The sequence below is a fragment of the Patagioenas fasciata genome, chromosome 25 (genome assembly GCF_037038585.1).
Source record: "Patagioenas fasciata isolate bPatFas1 chromosome 25, bPatFas1.hap1, whole genome shotgun sequence".
Classification (NCBI taxonomy): domain Eukaryota; kingdom Metazoa; phylum Chordata; class Aves; order Columbiformes; family Columbidae; genus Patagioenas; species Patagioenas fasciata.
The window spans coordinates 7,073,151-7,086,604 of NC_092544.1; the positions used below are offsets into that span (position 1 = coordinate 7,073,151).

Below are 13,454 nucleotides of genomic sequence, written 5' to 3' on the forward strand. Positions count from 1 at the left end.
ATCAGTATCTATTAACTCCAGAAAAAAAGGGTGGAAAAAAGTTTCTCTATTTATTTTATATGCATCTCTAGATATGTGATATAAAGCTCAAACACTATCTACAGAAGAAACATTAAAATACATTAACTCCAGACAAAAATGGGTTGAAAAAAGTTGATATACTTATCATATCAATATTAAATATTATACAAGGATCAAATATTATATAAAGATTTAATAATAAAATATATCAACTCCAGAAAATAATTATTGGGGAAGGTCTATGTACATAGTAAATAAATATTAAATATTAGTACATTAAATAAACATATTAAATAAATATTAAACATTAGTACATTAAATAAACATATCACATAAATATTAAATATCAGTATGTTAAATAAAAAACATTAAATAAAGCTCAAATACGAGATACAGCTAAACCATTTAACTATATTAACTCCAAGGAGAAATTAGTGGAAAAAGTTTACGTACTTATTCTGTGAATACTGAATATTATACAAGCTAAAATATTCTATAAAGCTAAGCTATTTAAATATAGGAACTCCAAGCAGACATCAGTAGAAAAAAGATGATATAATATTGAAGGTTTCTGTAGAAGTATGGAAAGATTAAATATGATAAACACATCGAGTATTAAAATACATTAACTGCAGACAAACACTGGAAAAAAGTTAATATACTCGTTATAGAAATATTAAATATGATACAAAGCTCAAACATTATATACAGGTCACATATTAAAATATATGAACTCCAGACTAAAACTGGGGGGAAAAAAGTTTACATACTTCTAATATAAACAGTAAATCCTATCCAGAGCTCAGCCATTACAACCCATGAAGTGCGGGCTCCTCCTGTGCTGCAGCTTTTCTTCTCAGGATGCAGTCGAAGTTGCCCTGGGTGCTCATGGCGTAGAACACGTTCGCCTTGGGTGGGATCGCCAGCTCCGCAAGAGAGGGAGCAGAGCGAGCGTTCATGGGCGCCCCACTCAGCGTTGGGGGTTTATTCTCACCGGCAGCTGGGACAACGTGGCGATGGCGTTTCTGACGTCGCTTCGCATGTTACTCTTGCCGGCAAAATGCAGCAGAGCTCTTCCAGCAGCAGCAGCAGCAGAGTTCTGCTTCCCCACCTTTGTCCTCGGAGATGATCTGGACCAGCTCGTAATCCTCGGCCGAGCCAGACTGCAGGTTGTGCTTCTCCATGGCTCGCTGGGTGACAGCAGGAGCCTTCTCTTGGTTACTCAGCTGCAAAGAGGGAGTTGCAAGGAGTCGCTTGGTAACCAAGTCGCAGATTCTGCCAGACGCTAAAACACGCTCTTTGCGACACCTGGGGGTGGAGTTAGTTCAAGACAACAGACACCGCTCTAGAAATGCAGCAGGAAATCACAGCCTCTGCTCTCCTGAGCAACCGCTCGGAGAGGTGAGACCTTGTTCTCAGCAGCCATCGAATCCGCAGCAAGAGCTGCCCCAGCTGCTGTTTGCAGACATCCATTAATCCACAGTCTCCCCTGCTAAACACTTTCTGCGATGTCCTGCAAAGATTCTGGGCCTTGGAGCTGGGTTTGCTGGGGAAGGGGCACCTTGTGTCACAGCTCACACACCCCAGTGCTGAGCTGGACACACAACAGCCGGCGCTGGCAGAAGAGCAGGGGCAGCAAAGCCGGCACTTGCTCAGAGTGCTTCCCTTGGCATTGTTGATCAAATACAAGCTTCAATTTCAAGGCCAGAAACCTTGAGAGATGCTCTTTGCAAACCTCTCATTCATCCCCTGCTCCACATGTTTTGATTTGTAACATCGGTCACGTTCCCTGTCAAGGAGGTCTGATCGGGGAATAGGTGTTTCCGAAACTAAAAGCACCATTCAAGTCACCTGGGGTGAAAACACCACCCACAGTAACAGCGCTTTGCTGTTCCCACCGCTCACCAGGATGCTCCTGTAGATGTTGCCGCTTCTGTCCTCTTCTACGCTGGTGCGGATGACGCAGCTCTCTCCGCTCTGCTGGTTGTAGACTGGCAGGACTGGCGGCACTTCTTTTGATGGAACGGGAGTCACGGGGCCGGGGCACTTCTTGGAGCACTTGTCATCAGATGGCAGCAAGGGGGGAGACGAGATCAAACACATTCATTACCATTGAATTTCAAAGATCCAAAAGCTAAAGATGACACTCTTCAGCACAACAGCCTTAACAAGGGCTTCGGCAACCCAGTTAAGGCAGCTTAGGTCAAGAGAGCAGAGTCTGCAGGACAAAGCTCCCTGGGAACGGAACCCAGCCCAGCCCAGGCTTGGTCTGGGCAGTTCCTGGCAGGTCAAACCACAGGGCTGGTGAGCTCTGACCTCACCTGCTTCTCACTTGCTCAGCTGCTCTGCCTGCCCCAGAATTAGGCTGGGCTGATGTACATGAGCCCTCCCCCCAAAATCGCCTTTCCCAGAGCTCAGGTCCCTCCATTCCACTGCCAGCAACGCTCCAGTCAAGATCCACAGGCTTGGGCAAGCGCCTGGGGCCGCCGGCAGCGTCAGCAGCCTCGCACAGGCTGTTTGTGCTGAACACAGGGCCCGGGCCCTACCTTGTGCTGAGGCTCCTCAGCAGTGTCGGTGGGAGGGACGATGGTGACGGTGCTGTCCCCAGAGCTCCCACCTGGAGCAGGTTTGGGCTGCGCGTTGACGGGGGTGCTGAGGGCGCTCACCCCCAAGCCCAGGAACGGCCTAGGGGAGAAAAGAAAGCACAACAGAGCTGGGCTGAGCACAGCTGTCACTTGCTTCAACAATCTGACCTGCTGTTGTGTTTTCCTATCTCGAGTGGCCTATTGTTTGTGTGTGTATAGCAAATTAGACTCTATCCTTATTTGCTCTGTTTTGCTGCTGCAAATTTGAATTGAATTTATAATCCAGCACTAAAATTGTTCCTTTGTCTGACACCTTGGAGTTATTTCTGAAGTCTTTAGTCGATAACCCTCCTGGCTACTTACACCAATAGAAAGAGACAACAGCAATACGTATTTCTAGCTGGCGGTGTCTCCTCGCAGCACTGCAGTGCTCTGGATCCCCAGCCAGGTTTGTCAGCTGGTGTTTGATTTATTCCAGTTCATATTCACACACCAAACCCCCTCCCCGTTGTACTCACAGGCTGAATCTCTTCACCACGCTCTTCTGAGCTCTGCCCGCTGCGGTGCTCTGGTCAGGAGCTGCTCCTTCGATTTCACGTGACAGACGGAAACTGCAGAACAGGCAATACCGTTAGTTAAATATCTCAAAGTGGCCATATCTGAGAAGCCCTGGGTCACTCCCACGTCCCAGAGGGTTCATCCCCACGAGGAGGAGCGCAGCTCTGTGCGTGTGTATTTCCACTCTCCGGGAGCAGCTCCTGGCAGCGCAGAGCTCAAGGCTGAGAGAACCTGAACCTGCCTGCGGGGGAAGAAAAGCTGCTTCGCCAGCTGGGCTGAGACCCTACCTCTCCTCATCACTTCAATGCCGCTGCCTCCTAAACCACTGCACGAATTTCTCATCTCCTGTCACGCAATAGCTGTTACATGAGGACTGCAACAGCTTAATTTGTGCGATTACTTCAAACTCCTAAGAAAACAAATAATAAAATAGGAATTCTAATTAGAAAAATCAAGCCAGTCTCGTTAATACACTAAACACACGCAGCAACAGATCCAGGACAAACTGCCCTCGGACAGAGGAAACCCCGGCACCTTCGCTCCTACTGATCTCTGACCAACAAGGCTCAGGCTGGAAGGCAACGCTCAGCCTTGATTTCTCGGTCCCAGGTACCCGCTTCGCTCGCTGCACCTTTGACCCACAACTATTTACTGCAGCACAAGGAAGATGGTCACAGACTGCATCTTGTGGCCAGCAAAGGTCTCACGCCAGCAGGTCTGATGCGCTCCCAGCACACAGAACACGCTCGTGTAACGTGTTCCCGTGAACACCAAACGGGGGGAACGTGCCCCAGACGTAACTCCCGCGGCAGCGAGTGCCCTGCGGCTCCTCTTCCCCTGCTGCCCGCATCTAAAAGGAATTTCTCTTCCCGCGCCGCCCCGCACAGCCCGGCAGAGGTTCACAGCGTGCCGGGGACTGTTCCTTCCTCACCCTCTGAGTAACGTGAGCGGCTGTTGGATACGCCCAGCAAAGACAACAGGCCTCGCCAAGAGAACGCTCTAGCAGAGAGCGTCAGGCACTAACGATCACAGAACAGTCACCGTTCCACTTACCCTTCGCCGCTTCTCAAAATTGATCAGGCCGCCCTGTTGGAAGGACAGAGAAGGGATCAGAGGAGAAGAGCACAGGCTCGGCTGGAGTTGATCACAAACAGGATGAACAGGATGAAGTAGCGACACCAAGGGACAGGCCAGAGCTGCCCTGACCAAAGGCCTCTACAAAGACCCGTTTCCAGCTCTAGGATAAGCCACAGCACTCGTGTACCTGAGTCTATTTGTTAAATACATTCCTCTCTTTTTAAGAACTGCACTAGCACCCAGTGGAAGATGCAGGAGCAGACACAGTGTCTGCAAGGGAGGGAGGAGATTTAGGATTCCAAAAATTGCCCCAAATTACCTCGAGATAGTCCTGAAGGGCTGTGTCCAGCATGACGAGGTCAGTGAGGAAGGTACCCAGGTAAGGTACCGTGCCTTGTGTGACTCCCTGCAAACGGTCAGAGCAATGGTGGATTAATTGACTGAGAAGTAATAATTATACTAATTAGAATACTCCTGTGGAAGCAAACCAAATACAACTAGTCTGCTTCACCAAACAGCGCTCTTGTAAATGATGCTTTCACGACATCATCCTTGGTATCTCAGCCAGCGGTTCATGTCTGCACAGAGCGGTACATAAGCCAAAGTGCTCATTCGTAACTCCTCTGCGTCAAATCTCGCTGTGCGGCACCTCTCGCCCCGGCAGAAAAGCCGGGATTTACAGACCCGTCTTCCCCAAAGCACCGCATACGGGAGCTCATTGGTCAGGAACAGGGCTGAGCTCGGCTTTGGGTGAGATCACAACCTGGCAACTCAAGCTCATTCCCGCCTTCAGCAGCAGCTCCCTGCTCGTCGCAAAGTTGTCACAGTCGGAGAAGATTTTGCAAAGCTCTTCGAACATCAGCATTGCGTCCCTGTACAGGAAAAGATTCAATGATTTAAGTTGTTTGTAAGCACTCTGAATCAGATCAGGGGACAATTTTTTTCTCAAGAATTGTTAACAGTTGGGCACAGAACAGATAAAAGCACCAAAACACACCCAGTGACACACTGCACAGCCTTACTTTGGAACGCAGGCCCAGGTCTTCTTCAGGCGATAAACCGAGGTGGACTGCAAGGCAGAAACGATGGCCTTCAGAGACGAAAAGTTGTTCAGGATCCTACATTGCTGTGAAAGGAGCGGTTAGAAACACAGGAGCGTTAAACGTCAGCATCACCAATAGTCAGTGCTCTTCTGTCTGCCCCGTGTCCTGCTTGCTGCACATTCTCCCTGCTAAGCGGGCAGCTCTACAAATACTGAGCATCAAAAATATCACTCCCCGCTACAACCCCCCTGTCCCCTCCCAGCTCCACGGCACCCGCACAAGGAACGTTAAACAGTCGCGAATAAACGCTTTACACGTCCGATACGGATCCACTTCTCCAAGATCTTCGCTCTTGGCTGTGTCTTTAATTCTTTGCTCTCCAGGATGGTGCTGAGCACGCAGTTGGTGATGGCGTTGAACTGCGAGATGGTGGCTCTGATGCTCTGTGCCAGCTGTTTGTTCTCTTTCTTGTCCCTTCGGGACCAGATGCAGCCCAGGCAGTGGTGGGGCACAACGTTCTGGAAGAGTGTCTAGAGGGAAACAGAGGTGTCCAACTCAGCCTGGAGCGCTACTGCCCACAGCAAGAAATGCACGGTTACAGTACAAACTGCAGCTGAATCCAGTATGGTATTAAAAGGGAAATATTGGTTTTCTCTCCAGTTTAAAATATACACTTTGGTACAACTCTTTAGGCCTGACGCCCTAAAAGAAGTGTCAGCTAAACTGTCCTGGAAAAATAAAAGACACCTTTCTATCACTTACATTACCAGGGGGAAAGATTTCTATATCATGATACTTTTGAAAGAGATTGATACAAATAAGCCAAATCGGAGCTCTACAGTTACAAAGTACTTCTACATCTTCAGGTGAGGTAGCCTAAGATACAGTCAAAATACGCTATTTCTGAGGGGTCAAATGCTAAACTTTGCAAAAGAGGCCACACAGTCTACATCCACACTGTATAACAAAAAGACAAACACCTTCAGAAGAACTGAAGGAAAAGCCCAATCAATGAAGCAAGTCTGGATAACCAAGCAGAGCTGCGCTCTGTGTCCCAGCAACAGAGCGGTTCTGGAACAACAGACTTACACCGATATAAGTTAAAAAACAAACAAACAAACAATGAGAAGCCCAGAACTCTTTCCCCGAGCATTTCAAGTAATACCTATGATCTACATACCGCATCCATGTATGTCAGCTGTTCTGCCACCAGGTCTTCTTGGGACAGCGAGAATTCTTCTGGGCCGCTGATCTCCAGTTCCTCTTCCTCGTCCGGGGTGCAGGGAGAAAGGCTGTGGAACGCGTCTGGCCAGCGGGGAAAACACGAGTCAGTGAATTGATACAGAAAACAAGTAATCAAAGCAGGTATTTGGAAAATCACTACATAGAAGAACAGAACATGCAAAGGGACCTGCCTGGGGTAACGGCCTCACCGTGCTGCATAGTTTAGGGAGATAGAGAAGGTCCAGAAGATTAAATGGGCAAAGAGAAGGTAGAAGAAAAAGAAATAGGGAGAACTGAGCTGTTCAGGGTCTCTTAGCTGAGAAGTGCCTTAACCCATTCACTAACCATTCTTTGGAAAGAACAAACCCACCAACCCCCGCACAACAACTCCTTATTAACACTGCAGAACTTTGATAATCTGCTTGTCAGCATTTACGCATTCTATACTCTGAAAAACAGCTGAACTGCAAAGAGACAAGACTGCAATTATACTCCCAAAATATTACGCTGAGAATGCTCTTATGTCCACGTTTCAAGGGAAGAGGAGGAGAAGGGAGAGAGACCAGTTGGAAAGTTAAAACGTGCTTTGCTAGTACTACTGATGAGGAGAGAAAGTAATGCAAAATATACGAAACCAATCGTGGCTCCAGCAGCTTCAGGACAGGCCCCCGGACGCCCTGGGCTGGACTCGGCACTAAACCAGAGCTGGATTCAGGGCTGCAGGGCTGTACAGAATTGATCAGCAGCCTTGGCTGCCGCAGCACTAAGTCTAAACCTGGGCCTTTTCTGCACACCAGTCCTACCGTTATGCGCTCCAGAGCCAACGGGGTCTGAGAAACACGCAGGTAACGTGAGAAAAATGCATGTAGTAGAACTCAGTCTGCCTACTAAGGCTGGAAGTTGATTCCAGTACTCATTCACATACCACGTGAGCTCTTACGACTTTTCGGCTCACGGCACAGGAAGCTTTGTGCTCTGGATAAGGGGATGTGTCAGGCTTGACGCTGGGAGAACACACAGACAGCAGAGAAAGGTACTTTACCATCATTCTCCCATTCTTCTTTCTGGAACTGCTCCAGGAGGTTCTGCGCCCTCTTCTCCGGGTCAGAGCCGGGCATGTTCTTCTTCAGATAACTCAGCACCTTCTGCAGACACACGTACTCGGGCGGCTCTCGGAAATCGTCGGCACATTGGTCGAGCCAGGCTTGTAAAATCGATGCCATCGCACTGTGAGCAAATTCAGAGAGAACACATGGGTTGTATGCAGCAGGTATTGATGCAATCGCATGGATCTGTACCTAATATAACAACAGGAACACTGAGACATTCATCCCCCACGTGAGGGCAGTATGGACACTTCTGTGAGCACAGAATTTAATTTGTTCTTTTTAGGCAAGAAATATTATTAAGATAATACTTCATAGGAAACTAAAGGCTGCTTCTTCAATTACACCTTGAGAAACCAGCGCAGTCATTCATATTTTCTCTGCGTTGTATTATTGGATGTGTTATGAGACAGCTGATACTTGGCCTTTACACAAGCTCCTTGAAGCAAACAGGGCTGTGAATTGTCAAATGAAACAACAGCTCTGCTGCCCACGTCCCGCTCCAGCACCGAACCCTGACTGGGGCTCGCTGGGCACTGCAAAACCAAACTTACGTCCTGAGCACTGTGCTGGATCCGGGGGAATTCTGGGTTCCATGTTCTTCAGAGCCCGAGATCTCCAGGTTTCCGTATCTGAAAAAATGAGATGGCTGTTTAGAGGAACCTCTACTGAGCAACCCAAAGAGCGTAATCCATATACAATTGGCATAAACATATAGATATTGGCATATTCATATACAATTGGCATGAAGACAAGGGCTTCATGCTGGACAATTCCACCGTGGCTGGGGAAGCTGCGGCAGAGATGAAGGGTTTGCACATATCCCCCGTGCACTGGTCTTTTTTTAAGGGACAAGCTGTATTGGTTTTCTTGTGTCGGTCCCAGTTTGGTTCCTTAGCGGTCAGACCACGCACGCTTTCCCCACCTGGCGCTTAAGCTTTAATGAGATTTGGGATGTGGGCAACGTGCATTTACACATGGTGTGTTTACGCTGAAATCCTGAATTTTGCAGGATTCTTTTCTGTCAACATCCCCCTGTCGTGTATAATAAATGACGGCTCAGTTTCCATTCTGTCCCGGCTCTCACCTGTCCAGGAGCAGTTCCAGGACTGTGCTGGTGGAAGCAAAGGCCCTGTACGTGGAGAGGAAGATGCTGATGTATGTGAAGTCATTATCGGCAAAGGCCGTCGGAAGCGTCTCCACCAGCTTTTCCAAAGTTCCAGCTTTCAGGGCCCTGCTGTTGCACGTCTCGTCCGGGCTGACAGTGTGTCCTGCAGGGAACTGGTCCCCTTCAGCCTACAAAGTGGAAACAAAGACAAAGCACAAAACTCAGACAGAAGCCAGAGCCCCGACAGAGCTTGCACAACGAAACACAGATTCCATTCCACCTTTTCACAGGAATAGTCCATCTCTAGTTACTAAACAATTTTGTCGGTTTGGGCTCTCCAAACACCAAATGCTGTATCAAATACTGGAGGACAATCAAGACATTTCTTATTGAAACAGCCAAGTGTTTCCAGTGCTTAAACTGTAATCTCCTGGTTGCCTTTGAAACTGACCATTCTCTCATAACAGGGCCAACCATTCAAAAACCCCGGATGCTTTCTTAGCATCCAGAAGTTTAAGAAAGGTTTGTCAGACTTCTTGCAGCATGAAAGATCTAAGTTCCTTCACTTACTCCAACCTCTACAAGAAAATACTAAGCAAGGTTTCAAGCTTCTCAGTACTTAAAGGAATTGGTAATAAAGCCCAACTCACTCAAAATGAACAAAACCAGTTGTATTCCTTTCAACACGGGTTCTATGAAATTTTCAGTTAGAGCTGCATTTCTCTCAGACACATCCACTACCAGCCAACGCTTTTCAGCTGAAAAGCCTCCAAATCACTCTACAAATGCAGCATCACTAAGAACTCTTCCCATCAGCTGGAAAATGTACAGGAGGTCAAAAATACTTTCTGCTATTTCTCCCGGTAAAAACAGGAGGCAGAGATGGGAAATCTGCCACTCAAAGTCTCTATACTACCAACCTGGACACTACACCAAAGCAAGTTCTTATATTATTGCCTTGGATCCTGAAGAAAATGTAGAAACATCGCAACATAACATGAAAGTTCTACCCACCTCCTGACCCTCTGGCTCAAACTGCCACAGCTGCACCGATTGCAATGAAGTGAGGACACTTTGATCAGCTGGGGGCTTGGCCACCATGCCAGCTTTACTTACCCCGAGCCATCTTGCTCCTTTGCTGTCAGTCTGCTGGATCTGCGCTCTTCTCAGGCTGTCGCAGTCAACAGCTCCTTCTTGTGCGTCTTCAGCTCCATCCTCAGTTGTGCTCTGCCAGGAAAAGGGCCAAGAGAAACAAGTCAGAGAGAAAGGAACATGGTCCCTGCACAAGCGCAGGCTGCAGACACCAGCATGCCAGCACCAGGATCTCACAACACCTCAACAACGCTCACTTCAGTTGCCACTTTTTAGCTGCCTTCAGTTACCTGGGCCTTTTTGGGCTTTTAACTGAAAGCAGAGAGGAGCTGAGTGCACAACTTACTGCACAAGTCAATGAAAGAGGTAAGAATTAAACCAGAGAGTCCAGATCTCCTGAACCCCACCACTAACAGCCGCTGTATTAACATGCTGATACATGTTGAGGAGCAAAGCACTAGAGAATTGAAAATAGATGTAACAATTAACTTCAGAAATACATATACTGGTCCCCCTGCAACCACATAATGCTTTTTCTTCATACATACCACTTGAATAATTAAAGTTTCAGGGCTTTACTGACTACCATAGCCTTAAGCACAGCAACAACTCAATTAGAAAGGATTTGAGTGCAGTGCAACCAAATCCTGGTTTGGGGTGCTGGGGTTTGGGGTTTTTTTGGGGGTTGCTTTTCTGGTTTTTTTTTACCTCTTTTAACTCTAAAATATCCCTAAGTCATACAGAACTGTCTGTGCACCAGTGACTTGCCTCTTGAACGCTCTGTGGAACCTCCACATCTTCCCCAGGTTGGTTCCTCACATTTTCTTCCAGGCTCTGTGGAGTCTCCACGTCTTCTTCAGTTGGCTCGCTTGGAGTCTCCTCTGTGCACTCTGCAGTCTCTGTGTCTTCCTCTGTTGCCTTGCTTAGACCGTTCTCAATGCGCTCTGGAGTCTCTGCGTCTTTGTCTGATACCTTGCTTGTAGTCTCCACATCTTCCTCTCTTGTCTCGCTTAGAGTCTGCTCAATGCGCTCTGGAGTCTCCTCAACGCGCTCTGGAGGCTCCTCAGTACACTCTGGGCTCTCCACTTCTTCCTTGGTTGGCTTGGTCAGAGTCTCCTCAAGGCTGTGCAGAGACTCCACATCTTCCTCGTGTCTCTTCTGCCTGGGTGTCCTCCTCCTTGGTCTTCTCCAGCATCTCCAAAGAGACAGGTTCCGAAAGGGGAAGTTCCGAGCCTGTTAGAAAACAACGGAAAAACAGTTTTGAATTGCAGATAGCAACACATTTACTTTTAACGTCCTTGCAAAAGTACCGGGACAAGATCACATGAACCCTGAAATTCAGACACTATTACAATGCAAAAAATAGATAGGATCATAGAAACATTTTGGTTGGAAGAGACCATCGAGTGCAACCGTCAACCCACCCCTGGCACTGCCCCATGTCCCTCGGGACCTCATCTATGTCCCTTTTAAACCCCTCCAGGGATGGTGACCCCACCGCTGCCATGGGCAGCCTGTTCCAATGTCTAATAACCCTTTCACAGAATCCCAGAATCCCAGAATGTCAGGGGTTGGAAGGGACCTGGAAAGCTCATCCAGGAGCAGGAACACCCAGCTGAGGTTCCACAGGAAGGGGTCCAGGCGGGTTTGAATGTCTGCAGAGAAGGAGACTCCACAACCCCCATGGGCAGCCTGGGCCAGGCTCTGACACCCTCACCATGAAGAAGTTTCTTGTCAAATTTAAGAGGAACCTTTTGTGTCTCAGTTTGTACCCGTCACCCCTTGTCCTGTCACTGGTTGTCACTGAGAAGAGCCTGGCTCCATCCTCCTGACACTCACCCTTTACATATTTATAAACATTAATGAGGTCACCCCTCAGTCTCCTCTTCTCCAGCTCCAGAGCCCCAGCTCCCTCAGCCTTTCCTCACACGGGAGATGCTCCACTCCCTCCAGCATCTTGGTGGCTGCGCTGGACTCTCTCCAGCAGTTCCCTGTCCTTCTGGAGCTGAGGGGCCACAACTGGACACAATATTCCAGGTGTGGTCTCCCCAGGGCAGAGCAGAGGGGCAGGAGAACCTCTCTGACCTACTGACCACCCCCTTCTAACCCACCCCGGGTATCATTGGCTTCCTGGCCACAAGGGCCCAGTGCTGGCTCATGGTTTTCCTTCCTCAGTGTGATATATCACACTATGTTTCAAATTTAATCTCTTTTTTTTAGCCATGCCTTTTAAGAAATGAGAAAGCATTACACAAATCCCTTTTATGAAGTGAAACTGCAAAAAGAACTATTACATTTTTTAGCACTAAAGGGACAATTTACCTGGGGAGGGCGGGCGGCGGGGCCCGGCTCGCTCATACCCGTCCGCAGCAGGGCCCGCAGCCGATCCCGCACATGGCGCTGTGTCCGCGTCCGCAGGCAGGGCTGCTGCCGGCTCCGCCAGCCCCGCACTCCCGCTCTCTCTCGCACCGACCGCTCGCCCCCACGCCAACGGCGGCGACGGCTCCGCCGGCACCACGGCGACCGGACGCGGCCTCGCGGCGGCACGCGCCGCCCGCAGCCGGCCAATCGCAGCTCGCCGCCGCTCCGCGCGCGCCCCCTTGCCCCGCCCTCAGCCCGCCCGCAGTCCGAGCCCTTGCTCAGCCGGACAAGGCGCCGGGAGCGGGACGGACGGACCGAGCCGGGAGCGTGGGCATCAGACTGTGCGTGGAACACAACGTGTGCTGCGGCAGAGCCCGGGGCGAGCGCTCCCGGAGCTGCTTCACGCACACGCACCACGCGCTGGGATTTTACTCCTGGCCCTTTAAAGATTCCTAGCACAATTGCTTACATACAGTTCTGAACTAGATATTCATTCTGTGGCTTAAAGTGTTAGTTCGTTAGTAGGCTCTTATTATGTAGTTGGTTAACCCTTTAAAATGTTATTTCCCTCTATCAATATAACTTCATAAACAAGTTTCCTAACTTTTTACATAGAACTTCACCACCTTTTCCTTTTCCAGGTTCAGAGCCCGTGCCCCATTTGGTTATATCTGTAAACATTAAACATCTTCTCAGCACGAACCACAGCTGCATTTCTCACAGTTCCCCTTTTTGCTTTTTATCCCATTGATTCGTGCTTTGACTTCAAAGTTAGCCAGCACCTGCCTAAAATCATTAATTTATACCCCGTTCCTTTTGCTGCCATTTCAGGATCGATAGGCATGGCTGAGATTTGCATGCCTTGGACTGCTGAATGTAGTAACTGAATAAAGCACGGGATCATGCATGGCACAAACAGTAAACGCAGAAATGCACATACTATCACGAACCCTATTTTCTTCCACCAGGCTACAGTTTCAAGACCAATATCCATTAGGTGGACCTGGCCACCAAGTGGGAGGAATAGAGGTACTTGACGAATTTGCCCTCAACGCTAACTGACAAGGGGTTCGTCCAACGTATTCAGTCATTTGAGACCCCCCACATATCCAGCACGAGGTGACATTTAATTCTCGGGCTGTCTTTTCCATAAGATCTATAAACAGGTTTTTCCCTGCTGTCGGTAATTGTAATCCTTTGTCTTTTTGCCTTATTTCCTCATACCAATCACTGCTGTTCTGTACCAATTTCTGTTGCTCTTGCTTTCCTTTTAATTCCT

General features: G+C 48.6%; 1 pseudogene; it reads right to left on the reverse strand.

Moving 5' to 3' along the window:
- Positions 1-579: 579 nt before the first annotated feature.
- On the reverse strand, positions 580-12,327 carry LOC136112398 (ral guanine nucleotide dissociation stimulator-like 1; annotated as a pseudogene).
- Positions 12,328-13,454: the final 1,127 nt, after the last annotated feature.